The sequence below is a fragment of the Panthera onca genome, chromosome C2 (assembly GCF_046562875.1).
Source record: "Panthera onca isolate mPanOnc1 chromosome C2, mPanOnc1 haplotype 2, whole genome shotgun sequence".
NCBI classification, from domain to species: domain Eukaryota; kingdom Metazoa; phylum Chordata; class Mammalia; order Carnivora; family Felidae; genus Panthera; species Panthera onca.
In genome coordinates, this window is record NC_138347.1 from 115,561,390 (window position 1) to 115,575,055 (window position 13,666).

The 13,666-nt window shown below is 37.8% G+C and overlaps 1 protein-coding gene across 3 annotated transcripts in view; it reads right to left on the reverse strand.

Moving 5' to 3' along the window:
* AGTR1 (angiotensin II receptor type 1) overlaps positions 1–4,801 on the reverse strand; it is a 43,932-nt gene extending 39,131 nt beyond the window's left edge. Inside the window, exon 1 of one of the 3 annotated variants that reach the window (XR_009612101.3) lies at positions 4,505–4,801. The gene's annotated coding sequence lies outside the window, so the exon portion shown is untranslated. The remainder of the gene's footprint in view (positions 1–4,504) is intronic. The other 2 variants (XM_060638903.3, XM_060638901.3) reach the window with 2 other exon arrangements.
* Positions 4,802–13,666: the final 8,865 nt, after the last annotated feature.

The following is a 13,666-nucleotide window of genomic DNA, read 5'->3' on the forward strand; positions in this document are numbered from 1 at the left end:
TAGACAAATGGTTTCTCTCTAATATATCTCTTCTAAACTATAGGGATCTGAAAAATATATTTTCCATAGCTTTAGCTGAAAACAAACAGACAACAAACAGGCAAGAAAGTGATGTGTGGAGTATTCAGTAATAGAATACAAAGATGAATTGGATGTGGTTCATAGTATCAAAGGAGGTATACTCCCATAAGGAAGGGAAAGTTGTGGTAGATATTATGGAAGTGGCTGAAATCAAACAGTGTGACCCCAGCACACGTTCTACCTGCTCTGAAAGGTAGGACAGAAGGAGGCTTATTTTTAAATGGCTTTCCACCCCAGTGGCACTAAGATGTTTGGAGAGACTCATAGCCAAATATATACTCAGTTTGACCAACATCTCTCTAGGGCCAAGACCATTTTTATACTTTCATGTGTTCGTAAGGATCTAACATCACTCAGATCCATAGTATTCCCTCTGTAAGTATCTTCTACATATAATTCTTTATTTCCCAAGTTGGATAAGAGGAGCTTTGATTAATATTAATTGGTAAATAGCTAAAGACATCTTAGAGAGCAAATTAGCAATCATAAACTCTCTTTAATAGTACACAAACATGTATTTGACTCCAATATTCCTACTCTGAAGTTAACCAAAGTATTAAATCCACTGATCTAAATAAGTTTTAACATAATTTGGTGAAGAATAAAACAGCTTATATGTGTATAAAAGGAACAAGAAATCACATAAAATTTCACCCCAACTGAAGGATTATTAATCTATAATTTTAAATTTTAAGGACATTTAGACCTAGGACTTTGAATATGAAGGCTCAATGTGATTAGGAAAAACAAAGCATACCCATTTCTTCACCCATTTTCTAAACTAGTAAATGTTAGAAAAATAATTAAATGTGATACTAGCAACACAATTTAAAATACTCTTAGATCTATGAAGGAAACTCTAATGATCATTTGCAAATTCTAGACATTTATTTCCACTTAAGACATTTGAATGATGCACCTATTTAGGAACCAGACAAATAAAATCTCTTTTAAACTGAGCTATAAGAATAACGTAAAATATAGCAGTCATACAATATTTACAGCATGTAGTGAATTCTATGTTAGTAAAATATTTGAAAGATGATTTTGTTTTTAATACTCAATGGAATCTTCTTCCCTTGTGACCATATGCTATGAAGAGAAGGAATCAAAAATCAGCAAAACTTTTAATGTTAATACAACTACTAATATCAAGATTCACTTATTTCCATTTCTATCACTGTTCTAGATATAAACTTTTGTTTTCTATTTCCACTTGTCAAATATCATTAAAATTATCACTGACTAATAAAACATTTGGCAAATTTATAGCTTTTTTTTTCTTTTTTTGATGTCATTTATTTTGGATGTGTTTTAGAGCTTTAAGAGGATAATGGTGGTCATTTGCCAGTTCAGTTAAATAGTACTTTAAATCCCTAACGGACTACTTGATTTAAGATGGTTTTATGTATTAAGCTATCAAAAAGTTGAATTTTGGTAGCTAAAATTCACATAATGAATAAAATACAAAATAATAGCTAAATTTAGGCTAGAAATGGGACAAAACTTACTTTTACTTATGGGAACTATGGCATACTATTTTAATAAGTACCTACATGACAAGATACACAAACCATGTAATCCAATGACTTTAGGCAGTTTTGTAAGGGAACCCTTAGACATAATTTGAAGAAAAATAATAGCACTTTCCAGTGGTAATGAATTTAATAGGTGATTTACCCGGTTTACTAGATAACCTGGGAGAAGAGCATTCCTAACCTGGCCTTGACTGCTTTGTCATAGTTTGCTGGTCTGGCTCTATATTTGTTTATTGCCACAGTGTGTCTTCAGGACAGCTTTCTAACCCTCACAACACTTGGATTTACGTCCAACAGCTAAGTAAAATTCCTAATTTGCTAGCTTACTTGGGAGACTCTCTGGCATAGCCCAGTCATGACTGAGTAAGGCAAAGCACTAGGTAAACTAATGAGTGTGGGGCCAGAGGCTGGGAGCCTGCATCAGGCAGCCAAAACATGCAAGCATTATGGGACTGGTCTAGGTCCCTGTAACAAATTTGAAAACAAAACATAGCAAGTCCGTTATCTGTTTGAAAAGGACATGGAGATATTCACCATATGATTAAACTCTTAGTTTTAAATGCCTCTCAGCTAAGTATTTTACCTGGGCTTTTGTTAAGTAGCAGATTAAATTTTCTTTCATTTATTTTCCCTCTCGAATTGGGCAAATTATTAGTGATAGTAACAACAACAGTAATAAGCAGCAGCAACAGACCAAAAAATGCACACACACCCCCACACCCACACACTTCTTACCTCAAACTAGAACACACACACACACACACACACACACACACACACACACGGCAAGAAACCTGAACAATCCGTAAGTTTGCTTTTTTTTTTTTTTTTTTTTTTAACACAACCAGGGTTAGAGAATGACAGTAAAGATTTAAGCTCAGAACTCTTGAGATGGGGAGCATTGGCAAAGCGATGTAGTGACTGAAAGACATTTTATAAATCTCAAGGAAGGTAATTCTTTCTTTGGCATCAGTGGAACCAGTAGAAGAACACTAGGTTTCTTCTGAGTTGGATGATGGGGCAAGTGATTCAGTTTAAGATCAAAGAAGAGCCGAACCAGGAATCGAGGCTTCGGGATGGCCACAAAGAACAAGGAAGTCAGGAAAAAAAGGGGGAGACAGAGTAGATGACAGACTCGACACTCATAAATGTGAAACTTTAGCAAATGCTGAGACCTGGCAACTTAGGGTACACTCCCTGAGCTTTACACCACGTTATGGGAACTGCCAGCCATTATCAGGAGGGATGGACTTTTGGAGCCAGCGCTGGAAACCTAATGGTTTTCCAGAATAGGTAATATACCAGGAGAGTTATTTAGAGAGTTTTGAGGGTCCTAAGCATGGGCAAAAGGGTAATTATTTTAGACTACTATTTTTTAAGCAAATAAATAGGAAACAAAAGGAATCAAGGAATTTTATCACTGGAGGGAACCTTATGGTCAGGGACCTGAGGTTCAGGGTTGTGAAATAACTCTCCTGAAAGCAAGCAGCCAGTTAAGTGGGTCTCTCCATTCGCCGGCTTCCTGTGCTTCCCTGCCCCTGCACTGTCTGCCAGGAGGGTGGCAGAATCCACCACAGCCTGAGACAGATGACCTAGGTGGGGCCTTTAGAGCTAGGGAAACACTACAGGAGGCAGGGGAGCAGGCAGTTTCTTCCAGAAGACTTACAAAAGGGTTATAGCTAATGCTAAAGGAAATAAACACCCGGGGACCCAGGCCACTCAGATGGTGTCTATCAAGAGAATCATGTTGGGGATGAGGTACCTAATAGGAGAAACAAGTTGCTCAACAAAGTTATAAAACAGAACAGTGTGTGCCAGATTTCTTGCATCCTTCACTGTTACTTTCTCTTCTCTGAATGACACTAGACATAAATATAGCCAACTCCCAAATTTGATCCCAGGGGAAAATGAGCACCCAAACTTTTACTGAGAAGAGGAGGCTCGGAGGGCTCCAGTAGTGGGATTCTGATACACCGCCAGAAAACAAAGATTAGGTAAAGAAGCCCTAGATGGATACAATAACGGGGTTTCTACTGGGTGCCCAAAGACGATGGGGCAGGAGACACTTTGGGAAAGACTCGCTGAGGTCTTGGGGAGAAGTAGCAGGCTGGCGCTGTAGAGAGACTGGGCTGCACAGTTAAGAGAATTGGAGAATGGGGTGCTAGATAGGTGGTGTGGAGGGAAGGGGCCAACCAGAAGCTTCTCTTAAAATCGCGCCTCAGTTACAAATGTGGACTGACCAGGGCTATGGAGATTGGGGTGTCGAGACACCCCAGCTTCTCCCCCTCACCAATCTGATGAATCAGAGGGCACCTGGGGACACCTGAAGGTGGGACAGTTTGTCCCTGGTGGGGGCGGCGCACAGTACCAAGGACACACAGGGTTTGAGGGGAGGGGTGAGGGGAAGAAGAGCCATGCTGGGCGTTTCCTGGGAAGCAGAGGGGGAGGGTGGGACACTCTTAACTTCACCTTCGGAGTAGTGTAACTTTTAAATGGACGCCCCGCGGAGTTCTACCGGCTTCTTACTCAGGACACGGTTAAAGGACAAGAGTTAGCTAAAAGCCTCGGGAAGAAAGTTTATTTGGTTGGATCCCATTTCTGCAGATTTCTGGCTTGTACTCGAAAGAGTCTGGTCAAATCAAAATGACCTTTTGGGGGCACGCAGCGAGCAATCTCAAATTGTTCCCTGCAACCCAGGCGCCCCTCACCTGATTTGGGGAAAGGCAGCCAGTTCCCGGTGGGCGCCGACCGGAACTGAGCTCTCTCTCTCCTTCGTCCCCGGGAGCCCACCAGCACAGCACCCGCGGTGAGGACACCTTGACAGGAAACTGACCAGCCCCGCCCCGCGGCCCCCGAATCTGCCTGGGCAGTCCTGGTCGACTTACCCGCGCCCGGGGCCCTGAGCTCACGTCGGACAGCGAGTTGGCAGCGCTAGTGCGGGGCTTCCGCCCGCGTCTTCCGCGTCCCGGCGGTGCGCCCTCACTCCCGGGGTTCGCTCGGGCTGCTCCCCATCAGTCGCCGTCCCAGCCCGAAACAGATGCTCGCCGTGCCTGCCACCACTGCCTGGGGCCCTGGGCTGACGAGCGCGCTGGAATCGTCCGCGACGCGGCAGCTCTGAATTTATAGCGAGGGGCGTTGCTGCTCGGTAGGTTCCAGGGATGAGGCACTGTTTTGCATTCTCTCCTCCTCCGCCCCGCCCCTGGAGACCCTCTTGGCCCAACCCCCTCCCTCTCCAGATGCTGACGGAAGCGGGAGGATGCCACAGTCATCCCCAGTGTCACCTACCAGATTCCTGCGCACGAGGCTCGGAGCCCTGCGTTGGGGAGGGTCGCTAAATGGAAGAGAACTGGGGGTACAGGAGAAACAGTTCATGCCCGAGATAAATGTTTCCCTACTGTCTCTCTCTCTCTTTTTAACTTGGAAAACTTTTTAAGGACGAATTCGGGGACTTCTTTTTCCTGTGACTAACTCAAACTTTGACAATAGGGTTGTGGATCATAAATGCCATAGATTAATTTCAGGTTTACAGAGTGAAAGAGTGGACATTTATATCCTCCCATTGGGCATGCTATCAGAGTTGCATGTTTAAAACTGTAAAAATAGAAAAACTTGAAGAACAAAATATGACCAAATATTTAAGGAAGAATTAGTATAATTTCTTCACAAGCTATTCCAAAAAACAAAAGAGGATCATTTCCCAACTCATGCTATGAGGCCAGTATTGCCCTGATCCTAAAACCAGATAAGACATTAGGAAAAAAAGAAAACTCAAACAAATTATTTTTTATGAATGTAGATTCAAATCCTCAATAAAATCAACAAATCAAATCTAGTAACATATAAAAATACCCATGATCAGGTGAGATTTATCCCAGGACTGCAAGATGAGTTTACTGAAAATCAATTGAGGGACTGCATCATATCAATAGAATAAAGGACAAAAACCACGGGATCATCTTAATCAGAAGAAGCATTTGACAAAACTCATCACCCTTTCATGATAAAAATACTCAACAAACTAGGACTGGAAAGGAACTTTCTCAGTCTGTAAAGTCCACCTGTGAAAAACTAACATGATACTTAGTGGTGAAAACTGAATGTTTTTGTATCTAAGATCAAGAATAAGACAAGGATGTTGGTTCTCCTCACTTCTATTCACCATTGTTCTAGCCAGGGCAATTGGGCAAGAAAAATAAATAAAAGCCATCTATGTGAGAGTGGAAGTAAAAGTATTTTTATGTGCAAATGACATGATCTTATATTTAGAAAATCCTAAGGAATCAGTGAAAAAAAAACCTAGTAGAGCTAATAAGTTCAGCAAGGCTTTCAGATATAAGATCAATATACAAAATCAGTTGTGTTTCTGTGCACCAACAATGAACAATCCAAAAGTGAAATTAAGAAAAATTGCATTTATCACAGATCAGAAAAAATAAAATACTTAGGAATAATTTAAGAAAAAAGGTAGAAAACTTATATTCTAAAGACCGTAAGACATTGAAAAAAATTAAATTAGACCTAAACAAATGGAATGACATTCTATGTTCATGAATTGGAAGATTTCATATTGTTAAAATGGTAATACTCTCTAAATAATATACAGATTAAACAGAATTTGTATAAAAATCCCAACAATCTGTTTTTGAAGAAATTAACAAGATGATCCTAAAATTCGCCTGGAAGTGCAAGGGACCCAGAATCACCAAAACAATCCTGAAGAAGAAGAGCAAATTTGGAGGACTCATTTTCCTGGTTTCCAAATTTACTATGAAGCTGTAATAATGAAAACAGTGTTTTACTGTCATAAAGATTGATATACAGATCAATAGAATAAGAATTGAGTCCAGAAATTCTAGCATATTAATGGTCAATTTTTGACAAAGGTACCAAGACAATTCAATGGGGAATGAATAGTCTTTTCAACAGTGTGACGACCAGTGCCAGTCTGTGAGTGAAATTTGGAAATGCTCCTGTAATTATCGTGTGAGATTCAGGACTGCTTTATATCTTTATATCTAAATTTAGTGCTATAAATAATTAACCATAGTCCGATCTGTACTAAATTCCAGCTTAGTTTTAGAAATGATGATATTTTTGAGGACCAGAAGTCTCTTAGAGAGTCAGCTGTTTTGGGTGCAACCTCTTCAAAGGGTGGGCTTTGCTCTTAGGAATATTATATTATCAGAAACAAGCAGATGAGAAGGAAAAGTTCCCAAGAAATTAATGGCATCGTTATTACTGTGATCAATCAGCTGAGTAATGGTATGGTTTAAGCTTTGGCTTTTCTGGATATAATAACACATTAATACTATTCAAAAAGATGGACATTAGAGTTGACTAGAGACAAGGATTTGAAGCCCAGCTGCAAATATATATATGCATGCATATGCATAGAAAAAATGAATGTACTTTCAGTAAAATGCATGCAGTGGTTGTTCTGAAGTTAGTACTTATGGAAAATTTTAGATTATATTTGCTTTTTATGCTTGTGTTTATTACCCAAATTTTTTATAACAAATATACCAGTATATCAGGGTAGACTAGAAGGCAGGGAGCTTAGCATAGGAACTATTTGGAGAGCAAGGAATGTCTATGTGGACACGTTTTGCTCCCACTAAACTTGAAGGTCTGATGGCTGCAACCACATGAGTATGCCTATACCTGAACTTTAGGGTATTCCTGTAGAATATGCAATTGGTTCAATCACTTATGACAATTCAGTACTTAGCATTTATATAAGGAGGAAGTGTTATAAACCTATGTAAATATTCACAATATTCAGGTTTGTTTCCAAATAGAGGTCCATCCTTGTGACTGTAGAGTAGTCTATTCTAAGAGAATAGAGCCAGGCTTTTGACATGGATACCATGGCAGACATTAACCTAGTCTGCTATTGCATGTGCTTCAGCTTATTGTCTCAGAGAGAATATTGGGTAAGACTGATGACATTATATACTCTTATCCTATGTGTACTTTCAAATGAATTCATAGTATATATCTGCTGGTGATTGTAAATTGGAACTCACACATATGGCCACTTACATTACTCAAAATGGAAAAAAAGAACATTTTCTGTATTTCTCTTGTTCTAAAATTTAATATATCATTAAGCCTCATCAACTTTAAACTTACCGAAGGAAGTTCATTCCAATTTCTCTGTCTCCACTTTTTAAAATTTTTACCTCTATGCCTAGATTCTCTCAGATGCCTTTCACATCTCTTCAGGTTTTTTATTTCCATCATTTTGCCCATGATGATCCATGTCTAGACTACCTTCCGATCTTTGCCACTTGAAAACTTGCCTATCCTCAAAGACTCAGATCACATGCCAGTTTTTAATTTTCCCACTCACATCTGCCAGAAGTTACCACTCTCTCCTTTGAACTTTGTGTGACTGTTTCTGAAAATATAAAGTAGCATGAATTTATGGAAAGAGATGTTCACTAGATGTTTAGAGACCTGGAGTCCATTTTCTATTCTCTCAAGAGGTATCAGTGAAGGTTGGCCAAGCCAATGGATATCTAGATCTTTCCTTAGATTTAGTTTTTCCGATATCCAGTTTACAAGTTATGTGAACTTGGGCAACATATTTAACCTTTTTATGCTTCAGTTTAATTATTAGTAAAATGTGAGTACCAATAGACCTAATTCATTGTGAATGAGGATCAAATGAATTAATACATGTAAAGCAAATAGAACAATGCCCGTTCTATATTAGTGCTTAAAAAAATGTTAGCTTTAAAAGAGAATAGCCCCAATAATTCTAAACAGGTGTGTTGTCCAATTATCCAAATATAGTCCCTACTCTAAGAAATATTTTTGATAAGATAGGGATCTTACTCAATGTACTTTATCACAATTGATACCCCTGCTTTTTAAATAGTTTTATAGGAATATAGAGAAAGAGAAGACTATGACAACAAAAGAACATTGTTGAGTATTTTTTTTTTCATTGTTGAATATTCTTGATTGGGGCATGTAGATAGCCTCATTAAGTATAACTAAGTTTTACAATGCTATGTATTAGAGTGAGGATCTATGTCTCAGGAAGTTTATTTAAATTGTCCATATGGTGTTTTCACTCTTATGTGGATCCTGAGAAACTTAACAGAAACCCAAGGGGGAGGGGAAGGAAAAAAAAAAGAGGTTAGAGTGGGAGAGAGCCAAAGCATAAGAGACTCTTAAAAACTGAGAACAAACTGGGGGTTGATGGGGGGTGGGAGGGAAGGGAGGGTGGGTGATGGGTATTGAAGAGGGCATCTTTTGGGGTGAGCACTGGGTGTTGTATGGAAACCAATTTGACAATAAATTTCATATATTGAAAAAAAATTGTCCATATGGTATACTGTAAGGAACTAACATGTAGAGTGAGTAAACAACTGTTTTACCCCTCTTATTTTCTATGTTTTACTTAAGTAACTTCTTAAAAAAACAAATTAGAAATATCACATCTCATTAACTAGACAACTTTTCTACTATTTCTCATCACCTTCATTTATAAAGAGAGAATGGACATTTGCAAGGTTCTGTAACTCACTAGAATATAAGGGTATTCCAGTAATTGTTATTCAGTAAGTTGGCGAGTGTGATATAATCTGTAGAGGCTTGGAACAGTCTAAAAGAGTAAAATATTTTATTCTAAGTTATATTTGGCTTTATGAGTAAGACATTTAGCAATTATTTAAATATTCACAAGGAATGAGGGAACAACTCATAGGAATAAAACTATTCTTAACTTTAGAGATAAACTCAGGTGTAGTAAATGAAGATGGATCAATTTAGTACTGAATTAATTTCACTTTCTAAAAAAAAAAAAGACAAGGTTAGTAAACTCACCAATAAAAGTGTTGATAGATGATAGGAAAGAATGAAAAAATACTACACAAAGTTCCCAACAAGAGACTTGTAATATGTGTTTTAAATCTATGAACATCATTATTAATAATCATTGAATAAATACATGCTCGGAATAAATGAACTGACACACATAAGAATTATATCAATTTATTAAATATTTAATTGAAAAGAAGGAAGTTTTATATAATTGCTAAAAAGATGGAGGTGCTGAGAAATGAGGTGTCTGGGAAGAACAAGGTAAGTGTTTAGGGTGGCAAACAGGCTATATTTTGACCCATATAAAGAATTCAACAGACTTTCAGATTAAAAACTATAGAAAAATGAATGACATTTGTAGAATTGTGTTTGAATTTAACTGGTTGAGGAAAGATAAGGAGATTAGGCTATCTCAACTTTATTTAAATTCTCATTGTCTTCAGAATAGTATAATCTAAATATTTCCCACCATATTTCTTATTTTGGTTCCATTTTGGTGGTTGGCCCCTTATTTACTGTCAGGTTGTTCACTCACACAATCCTGCTGGCTGTCCTTTACTCACCACAGAGGTCATGATATCAGGCTGCCCACTTGGCTGCTGCTTCTTTGGCATCCAGCCACCGTGACAACACCCATGTTGGCCCAGGATATGCTCCCACCCTGCTGATTGAGCTGCAGGATTCCTGGTCCAAGCAGAAGGCTCCTCCCTGACCAGTGAAGGGCATGTCTTTGACAAGGGAGATGCTTATAGCTGATCTGAGCTCCACTGGGTTAGAGACAATTCCTAAAGTATGAAGCTTCCTCTGGCCCATTTAGAATTTTTAACTTGACCATGCAGTCCAAAAATACTTCCCTATACATAAGCCAGTTATCCTTAAAAGAGTAAAACTTGATGCACTCACCTGCCACCCCTGTGTTGCTAACAGCTGTCATTTGTCAGGATTTCATCTATACTAGGTTACATGCTGGAGGCATTCACAAAGACAGCCTATATAAAAAGTCCACATTTGGAGGGCTTGAAAACCACTTGTTAGCAAAGTTTGAGCAATTGTTTGTTGGGAGATGGAGTAAGAGTACTGAAGTAATACCATCAGCACTCATATGTACCACTTGGAGTCCAGTGGTGGAAATGTGGTTGGTGGAAGGTATCTTCTGGCTAGCAGATTTTTTGTTTTTTTTTTTATTTTTTATTTTTTAAATTAAGTCCTTTCTTTTCTAGTATATCAGCCAAAAGTTCATTTTATATTCATCCTTGTAGGATTATTTTAAGACACTTTTTCAATGGCTATTGTATAATTTTAAAGGGACAAATTCAGGTTCCTTTGGCTGACTCTGCTTGTACTCACACTTTCTGTCTGGTTAATATTCCACAATCTTTCTACATGAACTCATGCTGCTAGTTGTTCATTAAATTGTTCTTGCCTAAGTACTTCTTGATCAATTCTATTATTATTTGTTCTTATTCTTTCCTAGTATTGATGTTAACTGCTCAGTAATTTCCTGGATCTCCCCTTTGGCACATCTTAAAGATTAGAATAGTTATTATTATAATTATTTTCTTGAATCTTTCTGCAGCCCATCCATCATTTTCTTATTTTCTGCATTGTTTATGACTTGAAGATATACAGGATGTAAATATATTATTCATGTAAAACAAATATCTTACTGTGAGGATAATATTCTCAAATATTTCTTATCAAAGAGATGTATACTTTATTAAAATATACTTTGAACATACTAGAATAAGAAATAAAGTTAGCAGATAAAAATTAAGGATTAACAGCTAAAATATACTATTATAGGCAAATTATTTGGCTTTTCCTGAGTGAACAAAATGTAAAAGTAAAATTCTTGAAATTAATTACTTAAAAATGTAAATAAAGTACTATTTTATTCATATCAATTATCCTTGAGCAACATATGTTGTCTCTTTAAATATTTTCTTACTATTTGATTTTTTTTTCATATACAGCCTATTATAGTATAGACATAAACCAGTTTGGGGTCTTTAGTCACAGAAGAGACATAATTAATTAATCAGAGTACCTATGATAACTGCTGCATTAGGCATGAGGACATCAGTAAGACACAGCTATTGAATGTAAAGTGTTCATAGTGCAGGGAGGTACAGTTAGCAGGGATGTATAACACTATGTTTAAATATTAAAGATATGTTCAGAGAATGCAAAGAAGTCTAGGATTAACTCTGATAGCCACAAGCTAGAGAAAGTTACCATGCCAATGGAGATGTTTGAGCTATGCTTTGGTGAGGGCGTTCTAGACAGAGGTCACTACATGTGCAGATGACACTATGACCGTTGGGTCTCTTCCATTATGGGTAGAAGGGAAATGGTTCTTTTTTCTAAATCTTGATCTCTTCTTCTGGGTCAGAATCTCCCAGCAAGCGAAGATTGTGGTGACTTTATTTACTCCTGTCCCCATAGTCTGGCATAGCAGTTGGCACATAGCACTTGCTTAGTAAATGTTTGTTGAAGGGATGAATGGATGAGGTGAGGGTAAGATTTTGAAAAGCCAGGTTCAAGTATTTGGACTTACCCTATGGGTAATGAGAGTCATGGGGGTCATTGGGGAGTGAGTCCTATGATCTCATTGGTTATGTCAGAAGGTAAAAAGTAATTCTAGTGGAAATAGAAAGGATACATCCAAATGGGACCAGATTGTGGGCCCATTGAGTTAGAAATTCCAGGAGATGAATTAAAACTATTAGAAGAAAAACGAAGAGGACTTAAACTAACGTGGTAGCTCTATGGATGGGGGAAAAAGCTTCTGAAATGCAGTGGAAATAATTCATTGACTGACTAGTTGGATATGAAGGGTGAGAAAGAGACAGAAAGGAAACAATGAAATTTCTGGGTTGGAAGGTTGGGTGGATGGCATTGCTATTAACTGAGATCAGGAATACCAAAAGGGAACATATTTTAGAGAAGGGATGAATTTAATTTTGGATGTGTGCAGCTTGTTTTCTTGAAGGGCATCCAAATAAAGCAGAATCTGGGCTGAGATATGTAGTTTGGGGACTCACGAGTGTGGAAATGATGCTTGAGGTTATGGGAGAAAATGAGGTATACAGAAGAGAGTGAAGACAAAAGGGAGGATAAAAATGAAGATGAAATCCAGGAACACACATCTAAATGATAGACAGAGGGGGGAAGAGTCGGCAGACAAGAGAGCTAACATTGATTTGAACACAAACTGTGAGACAGATGCTGTCTTAGTTACTTTGCATATGTTGTCTAGTTTAATCTTCACAACAACTCTGGGAGAGCTTATCAGAAGAGTAGGAGCTTTTCCAGGAAAGGCATCCAGAAACCTTGGTTGGAGTAAATTTTAAGTAGGTATTGGCAAACTTTTTCTCCAAAGGACCAGATAGTAAATATTTTAAGCTTATCAGACAAACTCTGAGGTGCCTGGGAAGCCATAGATAAGCAAGTAGGTATGACTGTGTTCCAATAAAACTTTATTTATGGACACTGACATTCAAATTTCTTATAATTTTCATATGTCAAAATGTTATTCTTCTTTTGATTTCTTAGAACCATTTTAAAATGTGAAAACTATTCTAGGCTCATGGGTCCTATAAAAACAAGGAGCAGGCTGCGGTTTAAAGAAAAAGTGCTGTTAAGTGTGGGATGCAAACATGTGAGCCCAAGAAATATCACTGAATTTTGCAAATAGGAGGTAGTTGATGACCCAGAAAAACTGGTTTTGGTAGAAGGAAGGGGCAAAACACCATTGTAACAGGTTGGGGAATAACCAGGAGGTTGACAGAATAAGTATAAACTTTCTTAACAAGTTTGTCATGAAAGGAAAAGACAGTGTTAAGGTGATACCTTAAGGGAAAGGTGATGACTAAGGGAGTATTTTTGTGTTATTTTTTCATCTTAGGATTTGGTTTCTAGGGTAAGTCATTTAAAAGAAAAATATGATTTTTGTAAAAATACGAAAAAAGTTGGGACTACATCAAAATAAAAAGCTTCTGCACAGCAAAGGAAACGGTCAACAAAACTAAAAGGCAGCCTACTGAATGGGAAATGATATTTGCAAAGGCTTAGTATCCAAAATATGTAAAAGATAAAACTCAACACCCCAAAACAAATAATCCCATTAAAAATGGGCAGAAGACATGAACAGACATTTCTCCAAAGAAGACATACAGGTGGACAACAGACACATGAAAAGAGACTCAACATCT